Source organism: Aotus nancymaae, unplaced genomic scaffold (assembly GCF_030222135.1).
Source record: "Aotus nancymaae isolate 86718 unplaced genomic scaffold, 86718_ANA_hifiasm-v0.15.2.pri h1tg000059l, whole genome shotgun sequence".
NCBI classification, from domain to species: domain Eukaryota; kingdom Metazoa; phylum Chordata; class Mammalia; order Primates; family Aotidae; genus Aotus; species Aotus nancymaae.
The window spans coordinates 1,666,959-1,679,982 of NW_026988473.1; the positions used below are offsets into that span (position 1 = coordinate 1,666,959).

Sequence of the window (13,024 nt, forward strand, 5' to 3'; positions counted from 1 at the left end):
AACTGGAACCAACAGTGCCCTGGCTGAAGGAACAAGATTCTTCAGGTTCCTCGTCTGCACCTTACACCTGGAACCCGTACCATAAACCTGGGTCATTCTCAGAAGCAATGTCTGGGAAAACACCCAAGAAAAAACTGTTTTGTAAAATGTGCTTGGCTGCAAGATAAGTCATGGGAAAAACTGAAGTTTTCATTGAGCAGTAGTATTTTTCTAGATTATTTCCCTCTTTTTTGAGTGCATAATTTGCATGCAGTGATTTGCACAGAATCTAGATTTACAGGCCCAGGCACAGTGGCTCACACCTGTAATCGTAGCATTTTGGGAGGCCGAGGCAGGAGAACTGCTTGAGCTCAGGACTTCAAGACCAGCCTGGACAACATGGTGAAACCCCGTCTCTACAAAAAAATTTTAAAAAGTTGTGGTGGCAAGCGCCTGCAGTCCTAGCTACTGTGGAGGCTGAGGTAGGAGGATCACCTAAGCCCACACGGGTCGAGGCTGCAGGGAGCTGAGATCACACCATTGCACTCCAGCCTGGGTGACAGAGTGAGAACCTATCTCAAAAAAAAAAAAGAACTTAGATTTACAGTAGGAGAATTTTCACAACGTACACACCCCGGCAATCAGCCCTCAGAAACACCACATTTCCAGCTCACCTTAAAGTTTCTCAGGTCCCCTCGTGGGCAATCCCAGCTGCCCAGAGGCTAATGACCCTTTGGATTTCTATCACCATAGATTAGGGGTTTTTCTCTTCCAGGACCTCATTGTTTGGAACCCAACAATTTTTACCGTCTGGTTTCTGACATCTTCGTCTCAATGTAATGTTTTTGAAACTCATCTATGATGTTTGTAACAGTAGTCTGTTCCTTTTTATTTCTGAGCAGGATCCACTACATGGAGAGACCACAGTTTGTCTATCCATTGTCTATCCAAATGGTTGGCATCTGGGTTGTTTCCAGTTTACGGCTATTATAAATAAAGCTACCACAAATAACTGTAAAGGAAGAAATAAAGAAAGAGAGTGGGAGGGAAAGAGAGAGAAATAAAGAAATAGAGAAAGAGAGGAGGAAGAAAGAAAGGATGGGAGAAGAGAGAGGAAGGAACAGACACTGATTGAACAAAACTAAGAACCTATAAATCCATTCTGATATATATTATATATATATATATAAATTGAAAATGTGTGAGGAATGGGATGTTCACATCCTCCTAACGTACCCCTCCACAGAAAACTTATTTACTATGATAGGTTAGCAGGTGAGCTGCCGATGGGGAAGGATGGACACCCCTACACCACATTACAGGTGGCCCAAGTGGACATCACCCGTATTGGGTCAAATCAAAACCCTGCACAACCTGGTAGAATGCCATACCAGGAACACAGTGTCATTTTTGTGACATTCCTGCCAGAGATCCCTGACCTTAATCTAACCATGAGGTAACACCCGAAAGCCTAAACTGAAGAGCATACTACAAAATAATGGGCCTGGGCCAGGCGTGGTGGCTCACGCGTGTAATCCCAGCACTGGGAGGCCAATGCGGTGGATCGCCTGAGGTCAGGAGTTCGAGACCAGCCTGGCCAACATGGTTAAATCCCTTCTCTACTGAAAACACAAATATCGGCCAGGCATGGCAGCGTGTGCCTGGAATCCCAGATACTCAGGAGGCTGAGGCAGGAGAATCACTTGAACCTAGGAGGTGGAGGTTGCGGTGAGCTGAGATTGGGCCACTGCACTCCAGCCTGGGCAACAGAGCGAGACTCCATCTCAAAAAATAAAAAATAAAATAAAAATAACAATTGGCTTATAACCTTCAAATGTGTCAAGGTCACGCAAGATGGGAAGCAATGAGGAACTGACCCCAGGAGAAGGAAGCTGAAGAGACGGGACCACCAGAGCTCCCCTGCTATCACGATCGCTGGAAAAACTTGAATGGGGTTTGAGGATTAAATGGCAACATATCAATGTTAATGTTTCTAGTTTTGATCATTGTACTCTGGGTTTGTAGCAGCCATCCCAGGTAGAAGACAATACACTTTAATGTATTTGGAGGAAACGGAGCACCCAGGAAGTAACTTACGGTTTGATGGTCTAGGAAAAAAAATTTGGTAATGTACTCGGAACCTTCCTGTATACTTGAAGTTATTAAAAAATAGGCTGGGTGCAGTGGCTCACGCCTGTAATCCCAGCACCATGGGAGGCTGAGGCGGACAGATCAATTGAGGCAGGATTTCTAGATCAGCCTGGCCACACGGTGAATCCCCATCTCCACTGCAAATACAAAAAAATTAGCCAGGCGTGGTGGTGCACACCTGTGATCCTAGCTAGTCGGGAGGCTGAGGTAGAAGGATTGCCTGAACCCAGGAGGCAGAGGTTACAGTGAGCCAAGATCATGCCACTGAACTCCAGCCTGGGCGACAGAGTGAGACGCCATTAAAAAAAAAAAAGAAATTATTATTACTATTATTTTTGTTTGTTTGTTTTGAGACAGAGCCTTGCTCTGTCACCCAGACTGGAGTGTAGTGGCATGATCTCGGTTCACTGCAACCTCTGGCTCCTGAGTTCAAGTGATTCTCTCTCCCACCTCAGTCTCCCGAGTAGCTGGGACTACAGGGGTGCACCACCACACCCAGCTAATTTTTGTATTTTTGGTAGAGACCGGGTTTCACCATGTTGGCCCAGTTGGTCTCAAACTCCTGGCCTCAAGTTATCTGCCCACCTCGACCTCTCAGTGCTGGGATTACAAGAGTGGCCACTGTGCCTGGCCAGAAATTAAAAACTCATTAAGATACAGCTCCCCTGGCCCAGAAGGAAACCTTGGTCAGCTGCTGTTGGTCCTCTCCATGTTTGCTTCTTGAGAGGGCTGGTTAGGGCTGAGTTTTATTTGGGAAGGGGAGATAAAAAAGGGTGTGTGATGGAACCCCAAAAGAACAACATCCTCAATGACAAGGAAATTTTCCTGGTGCCTGTCTCACTGCCCCAGGCGGGCGCTGAGCTCACAACCCCCAGGGCACCCGTGAGCTGGAACGCTACACACCTTGTGGGGTGGGCGGTGGAGAAGCCTTAACAACAAAGCAAGCTTGGGCCCCCAGAGTCTGGGGAGTGGCTACAGAGCCTGTTGCACCTCCTTTTATCCTTGTAGCAACCCTGGAAGGTTAGTATTCTCTTTCCCCTCTTCCTCCCTCCCTCCCTCCCTTCCTTCAGCAAAAGCATAGGAAGCCTGGACACCGTGTCCCCAGGGGCCGTTCCGAATGCTGGAGATACAGCAAGGAATGAGACAATCAAAGCTCCCTGTCCTTGAGAAGCTGACAGTCTAAAGAGAGAGTCACCCCTAGGATGAATACTGAAAGATACAGAATGCAGGCCGGGCGCGGTGGCTCAAGCCTGTAATCCCAGCACTTTGGGAGGCCGAGGCGGGTGGATCACGAGGTCAAGAGATCGAGACCATCCTGGTCAACATGGTGAAACCCCGTCTCTACTAATACAAAAAAAAGCTAGCTGGGCATGGTGGCGTGTGCCTGTAATCCCAGCTACTCAGGAGGCTGAGGCAGGAGAATTGCCTGAACCCAGGAGGCGGAGGTTGCAGTGAGCCAAGATCGTGCCATTGCACTCCAGCCTGGGTAACGAGCGAAATGCTAGAGCTGTCGTATGTGCTAAGGAGAAAGAACCCTGAAGCCGTGAAGGAAGAATGAAAACAGGTCCTGGCCAGGCGGGCGCAGTGGCTCACGCCGGTAATCCCAGTACTTTGGGAGGCCGAGGCGGGTGGATTGACTGAGGTCAGGAATTCAGGACCAGGATAGCCAACATAGTGAAGCCCCATCTCTACTAAAAATACAAAAATTAGCCCCTCGAGGTGGCATGTGTCTGTAATCCCAGCTACTTGAGAGGCTGAGGCAGGAGAATTGCTTGAACCTAGGAAGCAGAGGTTGCAGTGAGCCGAGATCACACCACTGCACTCCTGCCTGGGTGACAAGAGCGAAACTCCGTCTCAACAACAGCAGCAACAAGCCCCTAAGAAACCAGGTCCTGGACCTGGGCAGTGGAAGGGCACCTGATGGAGAGGTGGAAGGGCGTGCGCGAGGGCGTTCTGCTTTCCTGTGTGTCCCCCAGTTTAGCAGTGTTATGTTTGAAACACCTATTAAACATCAAAGTGGTGGTGTCTGATGTTCAGAAAAATCCAGGTTGAAGGAATAATTTGAGCATCTGAAACATACAAACAATTGTAAACCTATAGAGGAACTTAATAAGGCAGGTCCAAGGAATGGATCTTTTCACAGGTGAGGGAATGGTGTGTTGACAGGCTACATTGTTTGTCCAAAATCCCATGACTGGTAAATTGCAGAGCTGGGATTCAAACCCAGGTCAGACTCGTGCTGACCTCTGTCGGCAGCTGCTGTACAGTCTTGCTGTTGTTGACCAAGGGTCTCAGGTGTGTCATTTGACCTTTCAGTGACTGTTTCTTTCTTTTTTTCTTTTTGGGGTCGGAGTCTTGCTCTGTTGCCGAGGCTGGAGTGTAGTGGCGTGATCTCAGCTCACTGCAACCTCCACCTCCCGGGTTCAAGTGATCCTCCTGCCTCAGCCTCCCGGGTAGCTGGGATCACAGGCGCATGCCACTATATCTGGCTAGTTTTTGTATTTTTAGTAGAGATGGTTTTGCCATGTTGGCCAGGTTGGTCTCAAACTCCTGAGCTCAGGTGATCTGCCTGCCTCAGCCTCCCAAAGTGTTGGGATTACAGGCCACACCTGGCCTCAGTGGCTGTTTCTTCATCTATTCAAAGAGAGTGGCAGTGGAGGAGCAGGTGGAAGGCAAGAATGGTGCCGGGGGTAGTGGTGCTCAGGAATGTGACCAGGTAACCTGCCAGCCACCCAGAGGGTGGGGGTCAGCCAGGTATGCTCCACTTTCCCTCTGGTTGCAGACACCTGCTCTCATCAGAACAGTCCTACCTTCTGGGCCGGGTGGGGACTGGGGCAGACGCATGTGCAGAGTGCAAAAGCCAACATATCACTTTACAAGGAGAAGCAACCTGCCTCCAGCCTGGAATTCTGCGGTCAATGTGACCTGTGGGCTCTCCCAGTAGGCACAGGATCAAGGCAAGTGAATCCCTGCCATCCTGTCACTGGGCAAACCTGGCACTTGAAGAAAGGGAGTGGGAGAGCACAGCAGGGTGGGTGGCACTAGGCTGGAACGCCCCTGGACACACCAGAGCCAGCCCTGCTAGGGAGACCAGAATAGACTCCGTGGCCTCAGTCAGTGTCCTGGAAGGCGTGCCACTCCCAGGTCAGCTCCAGGCTAAGCTGGCACTCCTGGCCAGCCTCACGGTGCTTCCGGGGCTGGCCGGGCCCCTTCCGCTGACTCTGTCTTTCTTTAGAGCTGTTAATCCCTTTCAGTCAGCCAAGCTGAGTGGGGGCCCCCTAGCCTCTGTGGCTTAGCTCTTCCACTTTGGGGTGTCTAGAGGTCTCACAGTGTAAATGCCAAGGACTTTGGTCACACAGGGACTGGGCAGGTGCCTGGCCACCTACTTCCTGCTCTCCCTCCACTGCCAGCTGGCAGGAGGAGCCTCCAACTGGCCTCTCCTGTGGGAGTCTCCCTAGGGAGGGCTCTCCTGGGCTGTCCTCCGCCCAGCTCAGCCCTGGCTTCCCTAAGCCAGGACCCCCCAAAGGCCTCAAGCCCCCTGCACGGCTCCACCAAGATCCTGAACCCCAACTCAGCTCTGCCAGGAGCACTGGCCCATCCTGGGCCTCTCAGCTGAGGCTGGAAGAGCAGCTGGCAATGTAGAGGAATTGAGGGAGGAATGGACACTGAACTGGGAGCCTGGGAGCAGGCTGGGCTTGGATTTGCTCATCTGTATCCCTGCCAGGCGGTGGGCCCAGCCTCGCAAGGAAATGCCCAGAACACTTGGCTTGGCATCGGGCAGTGAATGCATGGAAGTGCCTGCATTTTGGGAGCATGGGGGCTTTACAGGGCTCAGGATTTGGTGTTCAGCCTGAAGGGCATGTGGAAAGCACCTCTATGCTCTGGGTGGGCTCTGGAAAACTGGGAGTGGGGAGGACATCAGCTTTGGGGGCTCTGGAGGGCTGCTCAGGCATAGCTGGACTTGGGACCTGAGACCAAGGTCGACTTGGAGACAGATGATCTTTCCCTAGTGAGCTCACCTCCCGTGGGTATTCGGTGTTTCTGGGGTACAAGTTGAGCACTTGGAGCCAGGCACTATGAAAATCTCAGAAAGTTTATGATATATTGGAAACCAAGAAAAGCAAAGCAATCACTTGTTAGTTCCATCTGCAAAGACGAACGTGGCAGGGGGGATTCTGCTGCCACAGATGACACTGCTTTTAGTGAACAGGCAGACAGGAGAGGTGCTGGGGCTGTGCCCACCACCAGAGGGAGGGACCTGCTGATGGGACAAGTGAGGGCAGTGGGAGGAGCTCTGGTTTTGAAGATGAGACTCGCTTCTTCCTACATCAGCATGTGCCCTCGGCCAGTCACTGTGCCTCAGTTTCCCTCTGTGGAACGCGGTAAAGAGCCTCATGTCTACCAGCCAAGGTCAAGGTGGAGGACGAGGGCAAATGAGGGAGGCGCTGTGCATCAGTGTTGGACTTAGCCCAGTCCTGTGTTGGGTGATCGTCCCCAGCCTCCATTCATCATCCTTTGTGGAGGACGACGGCCCTGCAGCCGCAGGGGAAACCAAGGCAGGCTGGGGTTCTCCCTGGCATCTGAGCTGCCTGCCCTGCCCGCCTCCTCTCTGTGGCAAGTGCAGCCTCTCTCCTCTCCAATGGCGCACTGGCTGGCCCCACTGTCGTGCATTTCCTAACCACCCCCTTCTCTCAACTCGCTCCAATTCACCCTCCAGGTCTGCGCTTCCTCGGGGCACCCGCAGGCACTGAATTCAACGCATCTGCACGCCTGTGCCAACCTCAACTTCTCGCAGGTCCTCTGCACTCGCTTCCTGATTTATTCTGTATTTTTCACCCGAGTGCTGGATGAGGCCTCCGGCTCAAGCCCTGACTACTTTTCATAGAGATCACCAAACTCCCCGTGCCTCAGTTTCCCTAGCTGTAAAGTGAAATCCACATGGCCCCCACCTCCGGGGGTCGTGTGCTGAGGCGTGAGAGGGAGGCTTTGCGAGGGCCTGGGCAGCCCCGCAGGGGTCGGGCGCGCGCTCATCGTTGTTCTGTTGTCTGGACTGCAAGACTGATGCCCAGGCAGGCTTTGCAGCCCCCCCGACTCGCAGGGGGCCCCCTCAGGATTTCCCCGCCGACCCGGGCTCCCAGAGGAGGGGCCGCAAGGCCGGCGAGCAGGGCCCACCCAGAGCGGAGCGGAGCAGACCGACGCGCGGCACAGGGCTCACAGTGGGTGCCGGGGGCGGCGGGGCCCGCGGGGGGCCAGGCCGAGGCGCGCCCGCTTCCCTCTTCCCTTGCACGCTCCCCGCAGGAACGCTCAGGCTGCCCACATGGACTCAGGGTGTATCTGCTGCCGGCGACCCCCATTCCCACAACAAAGACTGTCGTCTGCCCGGGGCCACCTCCCTCGGCGCAACCGGGACGCGCAGCAGCTGAGGGGCGTCCCCGTCCCCCAGGCGGCAGCCCAATGGGCTGGCTTCAGAGCCGTCTCTGGTAGGCACAGGTGTGCGAGCACCCAGGTCAGCCGGGGCCCCGCCGGGACGGGGACCGGGAAAGAGGCCGAGACGCGGTAGCGTAAGGACGGTACGAGACCCTAAGGTGGCGCCCACGGGGCGCCGGCAACGCCGCCTCAGCAGCGATTTAAAGGGCAGTGAGGGCGGAGGGATACCGGCCGCCGACCGACCGGTCGCGAATCCCTCCGCCGCGAGGGGAGGGGACGGCTCGAGCTGAATCGCCCTTTGTCCCTCCGCCGTCGGGAGCACCCGGCACGGAACTCGCTCCCCGCGCGTGCCCGCGTCCCGCACAGAGCCCCGTGGAAACGCCGCGGCGGCCAGGCCGGGCGGGAGGCGCGCGCACGCTGTGACGGCCGCGAGACACGGTGTCCCTCCGCCGTCGAGGCCACGGCCTCCTTTTCGTATCCTTCCACCGTGCCCGGGCGGGGTCCGGGCGGCTCACCGGGGGCGGCGACGCGGCGGCGGTGCGGTCGGCGGGGCTGCGGGGCGATGAGGTGAGGACGCCCAGGGACCGGAGGCGGCACCGCGCGGCGCAAGGACCTGGGACACGGAGTCCCGAAGCCGACGGACGCGTTTCGTACGGACGGCCGTACGCGAGGCGGAGGTGAGGCCCCAGGCGGCGGGGCTTGGGGGCGGGCGCCGGGGGCGCGGCGAGCTGAGGCCGAGGGCGCGGGAGGCGCGGGGGGCGCGGCGGCGGCGGCCACCGGGTGGGGGCGGGGGGCTCGGCCGCCGCGGGGACTTATTTTTCCCGTCAGCGGAGGGAGCGGGTGGTGCTGCGGCTCGCGCCGCCATCTTGGATTTTACTCTCCATTTTTCTCTGGAATTATTTTTGGTGATTAATTTTCTGAGAGGACCGGGACTTGGGGCCCGGCGGCGCGGTCCCGCATCGCAGCTGCCGGGCAGCGGGGCCTCGGACGCACCCCGAGGAGGAACCAGCGGGCGCGGACGGTGAGTCTGGGGGGGGCGCCGGCGCGGGTGTGCGGGGGGCGGCCTCGGCGCCGGGGCGGGCGGGGGCGTGGGGGGCCGCGGGCCGGGGCCGGTCGCTGGGCTGCCGGGGTCGGTAGCGGGTGGGGCTGGGGCCGGGAGCGAGCGGCCGGGCGCGGGGGGCGGGGCTTCGTCCGGGCCGGTGCGGGGCCTGCAGTGGTGGCTGCGGCCGGAAGGGAGCGGTAGTGGCCGCCGGGCAGCGTCGGGGCCGGGCCCGCGGCCGCACGAGGGGAGCAGCCCCGCTGCTCGCGATTGGGGGACTCTGTTTTCCCTGTTCTCCAATGGGCAGCCGTGAACCGTCTCGCCCAATCTGCTCCCACTGCCGCTCTGAACTTTTTGTTTTTGTTTTGGCTCGAGCGCATTTAGGAGCCCTCCGGAGTTTGTCCTGCAGCCCACCCTCCTCCCCGACGGCGCCTCCGGCCGTGGCCCGGCGTCCCCGCGACCGCTGCTTCCCCTTTGTGCTTTATCCGCTCTTCCTTCGTCCCCTGGTATCTGTCTGTCCTTCCACTTACCCGCGGATGATGTGCATCGTTGTCACCTCCGCCTTGGAAGGGGGAACAGGCAGGTTTTTACAATGACAACTCGATCCAACTTGCTGGATTCACAGAGAAACAAGTTGGGTGCTGAAAAATTCAGTCTGGGTTTATTGGATCCGGGTCTGGAGCAGTAACTTAGGTCTGCTAAGTGGTGGAACTTTAGGAATACCGGAGAAGTGAACATGCGTTTTTTGAAGTTAATATTTAAGAATTTGCCAAATGAAATTTACCTGGAGTGGAGGTAGTTTTTCTTAGAATAGTGGGCAGATGAATTAATTTGGTTGATTGTGATTCTTTGTGTTTTTTAGATTTAAGCCAGTTTGATATAAAGTGTAGGTGAGGATGGCCTTATAGGTCTGAACTCTGCTGGGTAGGATCTTCAGAGGAAGCAGTTGCCACCTATAACTTTTTTCTTCCTTTAGTCTTTAATGTTGAGAACACGCCTGTAATATTGGTGATTAGTAGTAAAAACAAATATTTCGAAAAGGGATGAGGAAATCATTTTTGCCTGAAATAATCACAGATACTGTGTGCATGTTGAAATACATAAATTGCTACTTGCTGTAGATACAGATTTATTGTGTACCTGAAGGTTTAGCAATTTGAACCACAGGTGTGGCCCTGTCTCTCTCGGAGCACCTTATAATCCGAGGTTAGAGTCCACAAACGCTCTAATCGCGACATCTGTGGGAACTCTAACCCATTTTTCACTTTTTAATCTCTAAACATTCTACATTCTGGTTCCTCTCCCAGGTTCTGGCTGCACTGGCTTCCCATGCCTGGTCCCTGTGCCGTGCCCTGCCCGGCATTCCTCCACCCCTTTTCACCACCCCCGTACACACACGTCCTTGGGAAAGGCCCCGTGAAAATGTTGCCACCTGGTGAAACCTCTCTCTCTCTCTCTCTCTCTCACACACACACACACACACACACACAGTTTCTTGTTATCTCGTCCGCCCACGGGCAGGTACAGAGTAGGTACTCATAGACACTTGATGAATGGGTTCATGTATTAATATCCAAGTTGTCAAGCTTAATAGTTTGTATTAGTTTTTCAAAATAAATCCACTTTAATGTTATTTACAAGCATCATTATTTTTTAAAAACTGAGTTGGAGAGTGAAGGGAATATGATAGATACTTCTTCAAGCAGAGAGTAGGACTTGATTCTTTATCCATAATCTTTGAAACCAAACTGTTTCGTTATCATTTTCCAAGTGCTCTCGCGCCTGTATTTTCATCTGCCTTCCCAGACACCCTGAACTGCTCGCGCTCTGAACTTTTCATTGTCGTAGCAGATGCCAGTGGGCATTACTGGGGAAGGTGGAGGTGGATGGAGAGTAGCTGCCTCTGAGAGGGAGAGGCGCGTGAAGGAAGTGTCTCGGTGTCTGCGTGTCTTTCAGCGGGGAGTTTGGTGGGTAGAGGAAGTTGTTTGGTGATTTTTCTCTTGAGTTATTTGGAAATGGGATTGTATCAATTTGTAGGTTTATAGGGCATGGATATGTGGCCAGGTTGTGTGACAAAGAGATTTGTGTGTGTGGCATCTAAGCAGCCCTCTGTCCACAGGAATGCCCTTCCCATGGCTTACGGACCAAATCCTTTCAGATAAATCGTCACGGTCCGGTTATTTCATGTTTTTGTGTACCATGTATGAGCTTAACTTTGTCTCCAGTAGCAAAATCCTTCTCCTTGGGCAGGAGTTCCAGGACTGTGTCAGCCGTAGAACACTCTAATGGTTAAGAATCTTCCACACACTTTTAACCACAGGGAGTGTGTGTCTTCACTGCATCACCCTGCTAGCTCCAATACTGCGTGTTAAGTAAATGCAGGGAGTGATCCATTATGAGTGTGCATGGGATTGATTTGAGGCTGGCTGGCATCCAAATGAGACAGACTTGAACACCAGACTATCTTCTAGGGCTGCGTACAAAATTATGACTGCTGTACATAAGTATAATTTTAGGAATAGTTGAAGGACCATGGAATAAGAATCAATACCATTCTCTGCTCTGTCACTATTTGTATAAGTCATTGAAAGGACCTAGTCTCTCTTCGTCTACAGAACGACTCAACAACCTCTGAGGTCACTTCCAATCCAAAATTATATTAATACTTCATCTTTTATACTGCACTACCATCCTGTTTTCTCCTAAGAATTATTTTAATCACATTTTGACATCTCCTAATTATCTTAGTTCATCTGCATGTTTCATGGAGTTTACCTCCTTTTTTTGAAATATCATTATGAGATAATCAATCAATTGGGTTTTAGAATTGAAAGACTAGGGTGTCAGTGGCCCCCAGAGCTTGATTGGGGGCCTGTATGGATCTTACAATGCCAGTTGCATCTCTGTGAGCTAAGTTTGTCTATTATGATAGCACGCTAAAGAAGACAGTAAACAGATCAAGGGATCATTTGCTGGTGAGAAACCTCTAGGTGGTACATGCTCAAGCACTGGTGTAAGCCCCAGACCTCAGATTAAAGATGAAGGTTTTAGACCCAGCCTTACCACTTAGTAGCACTTTGAGTTGAGGAAAGCAATTTGTTTCTGAGTTTAGCCTCCTAATTGTAACGCTAATACCTGTCTCACCTCACAGGGTTTCTGAGCTAGCGAATCCCGAGTCATGCATGTTAGGGTGAACCAGTAGAAACCTAGTGCATGTGTTCTAACACCTGTATGTCTAACTTGTGCCACCTTTATAGCAATGCCTGGCCAGCAGATCTTTAATGGCACTGGGATTGCCTCTCAGGCCCTGTGCAAAAGGCCTCTTCAGTGAAGGGTCATTGTACTTCCTATTCTGTACTTCTCTACCCTGTTCTCAGGTAACTTCTCGCCCCCGCCTCCCCGTCCCCCCGACATGCTTCTCTTTGATTTTGGTCCCTGGCTCACGTAGTAGCCCTGACTGATTTTCTTGAAAGTAGACGCTCTCACGCGCCCTCTAGTGTTCCCTGGACGTTACCAGTATTCCAGCACCACGAACAGTGCCTGGTGGCTCTGGTAGAGTCTTCGTAAGTTTGTTGAACTGAGTGGATTCTAGGTCTGCCTGATGAATCATTTTGTCTGTCTGATTTGTATAACAGGGTTGAAATATCTGATACATTTTAATGATCTCTGAGGAGTATTTTTATTTTCGAGGAAATGCTTATGTTGCATCATATGGAGAAATAGATATTTTTAGTAAGAAAAGCAATTTGCTCTTAGGAAGCTGGAGCTTTCCTCATTGAGAAGTAAAGGGGAGCTTGATCCTTCAGCCAGTGAGTCAGTGGCACCATAGGAAACCCCGCTTCTTTCTCCCCCATTGGAAAGGAAGCAAAACCAGATGTCATTCAGGGTCCTGAAGGGTTTAGAGGAAATATTTGTTTGCTGCATATAAATAGGGACCAGGAGGGGTTTTGACCCAAAAAAGGTAATTTTTTTTTTTAACCGGGTCTTGTAGCCTCCTAGGCTGGAGAGCAGTGGTGGAATCCTGGCTCACTGCAGCCTCAATCTCCTTGGCTCAAGCAGTCCTCCCACCTTGGCATCCTAAGTGCTGGAATTACAGGATGAGCCGCCATGCCTGGCCTCATTTTTATATTTACAATTTTGATTTATTTTTTCCTGATCATCCCATCTCAAGTCTGTTCTCACATTAGTCTCTCTCTCCTAACATCCTGTTTGTTTCTCTTACAACTCATACCAGAATTGATAATCATACTTACTTGATTATGTCTCTTCCCACAGTATGCTCTGACCTGCATGCAATCAGAAACCGTGTCTTTTTTGTTCTAGAGTTTTACTCTTCAAATATGGGGCAGTGTGTGCTGAAAAATTTGTTTGGGGCCTGGCGTGGTGGCTCACGCCTGTAATCCAGCACTTTGGGATTTTTTGGGAGGC

General features: G+C 52.6%; 1 protein-coding gene across 4 annotated transcripts in view; it reads left to right on the top strand.

Moving 5' to 3' along the window:
• The first annotated feature begins 8,118 nt into the window (after positions 1-8,118).
• Positions 8,119-13,024, top strand: part of KMT5B (lysine methyltransferase 5B) — a 58,062-nt gene continuing 53,156 nt past the window's right edge. For 3 of the 4 annotated variants that reach the window (XM_021669704.2, XM_021669706.2, XM_064364663.1), the window contains exon 1: positions 8,119-8,234. The gene's annotated coding sequence lies outside the window, so the exon portion shown is untranslated. Of the gene's footprint in view, positions 8,235-8,558; positions 8,579-13,024 lie in introns of those variants that run through there. The other variant, XM_021669705.2, reaches the window with a different exon arrangement.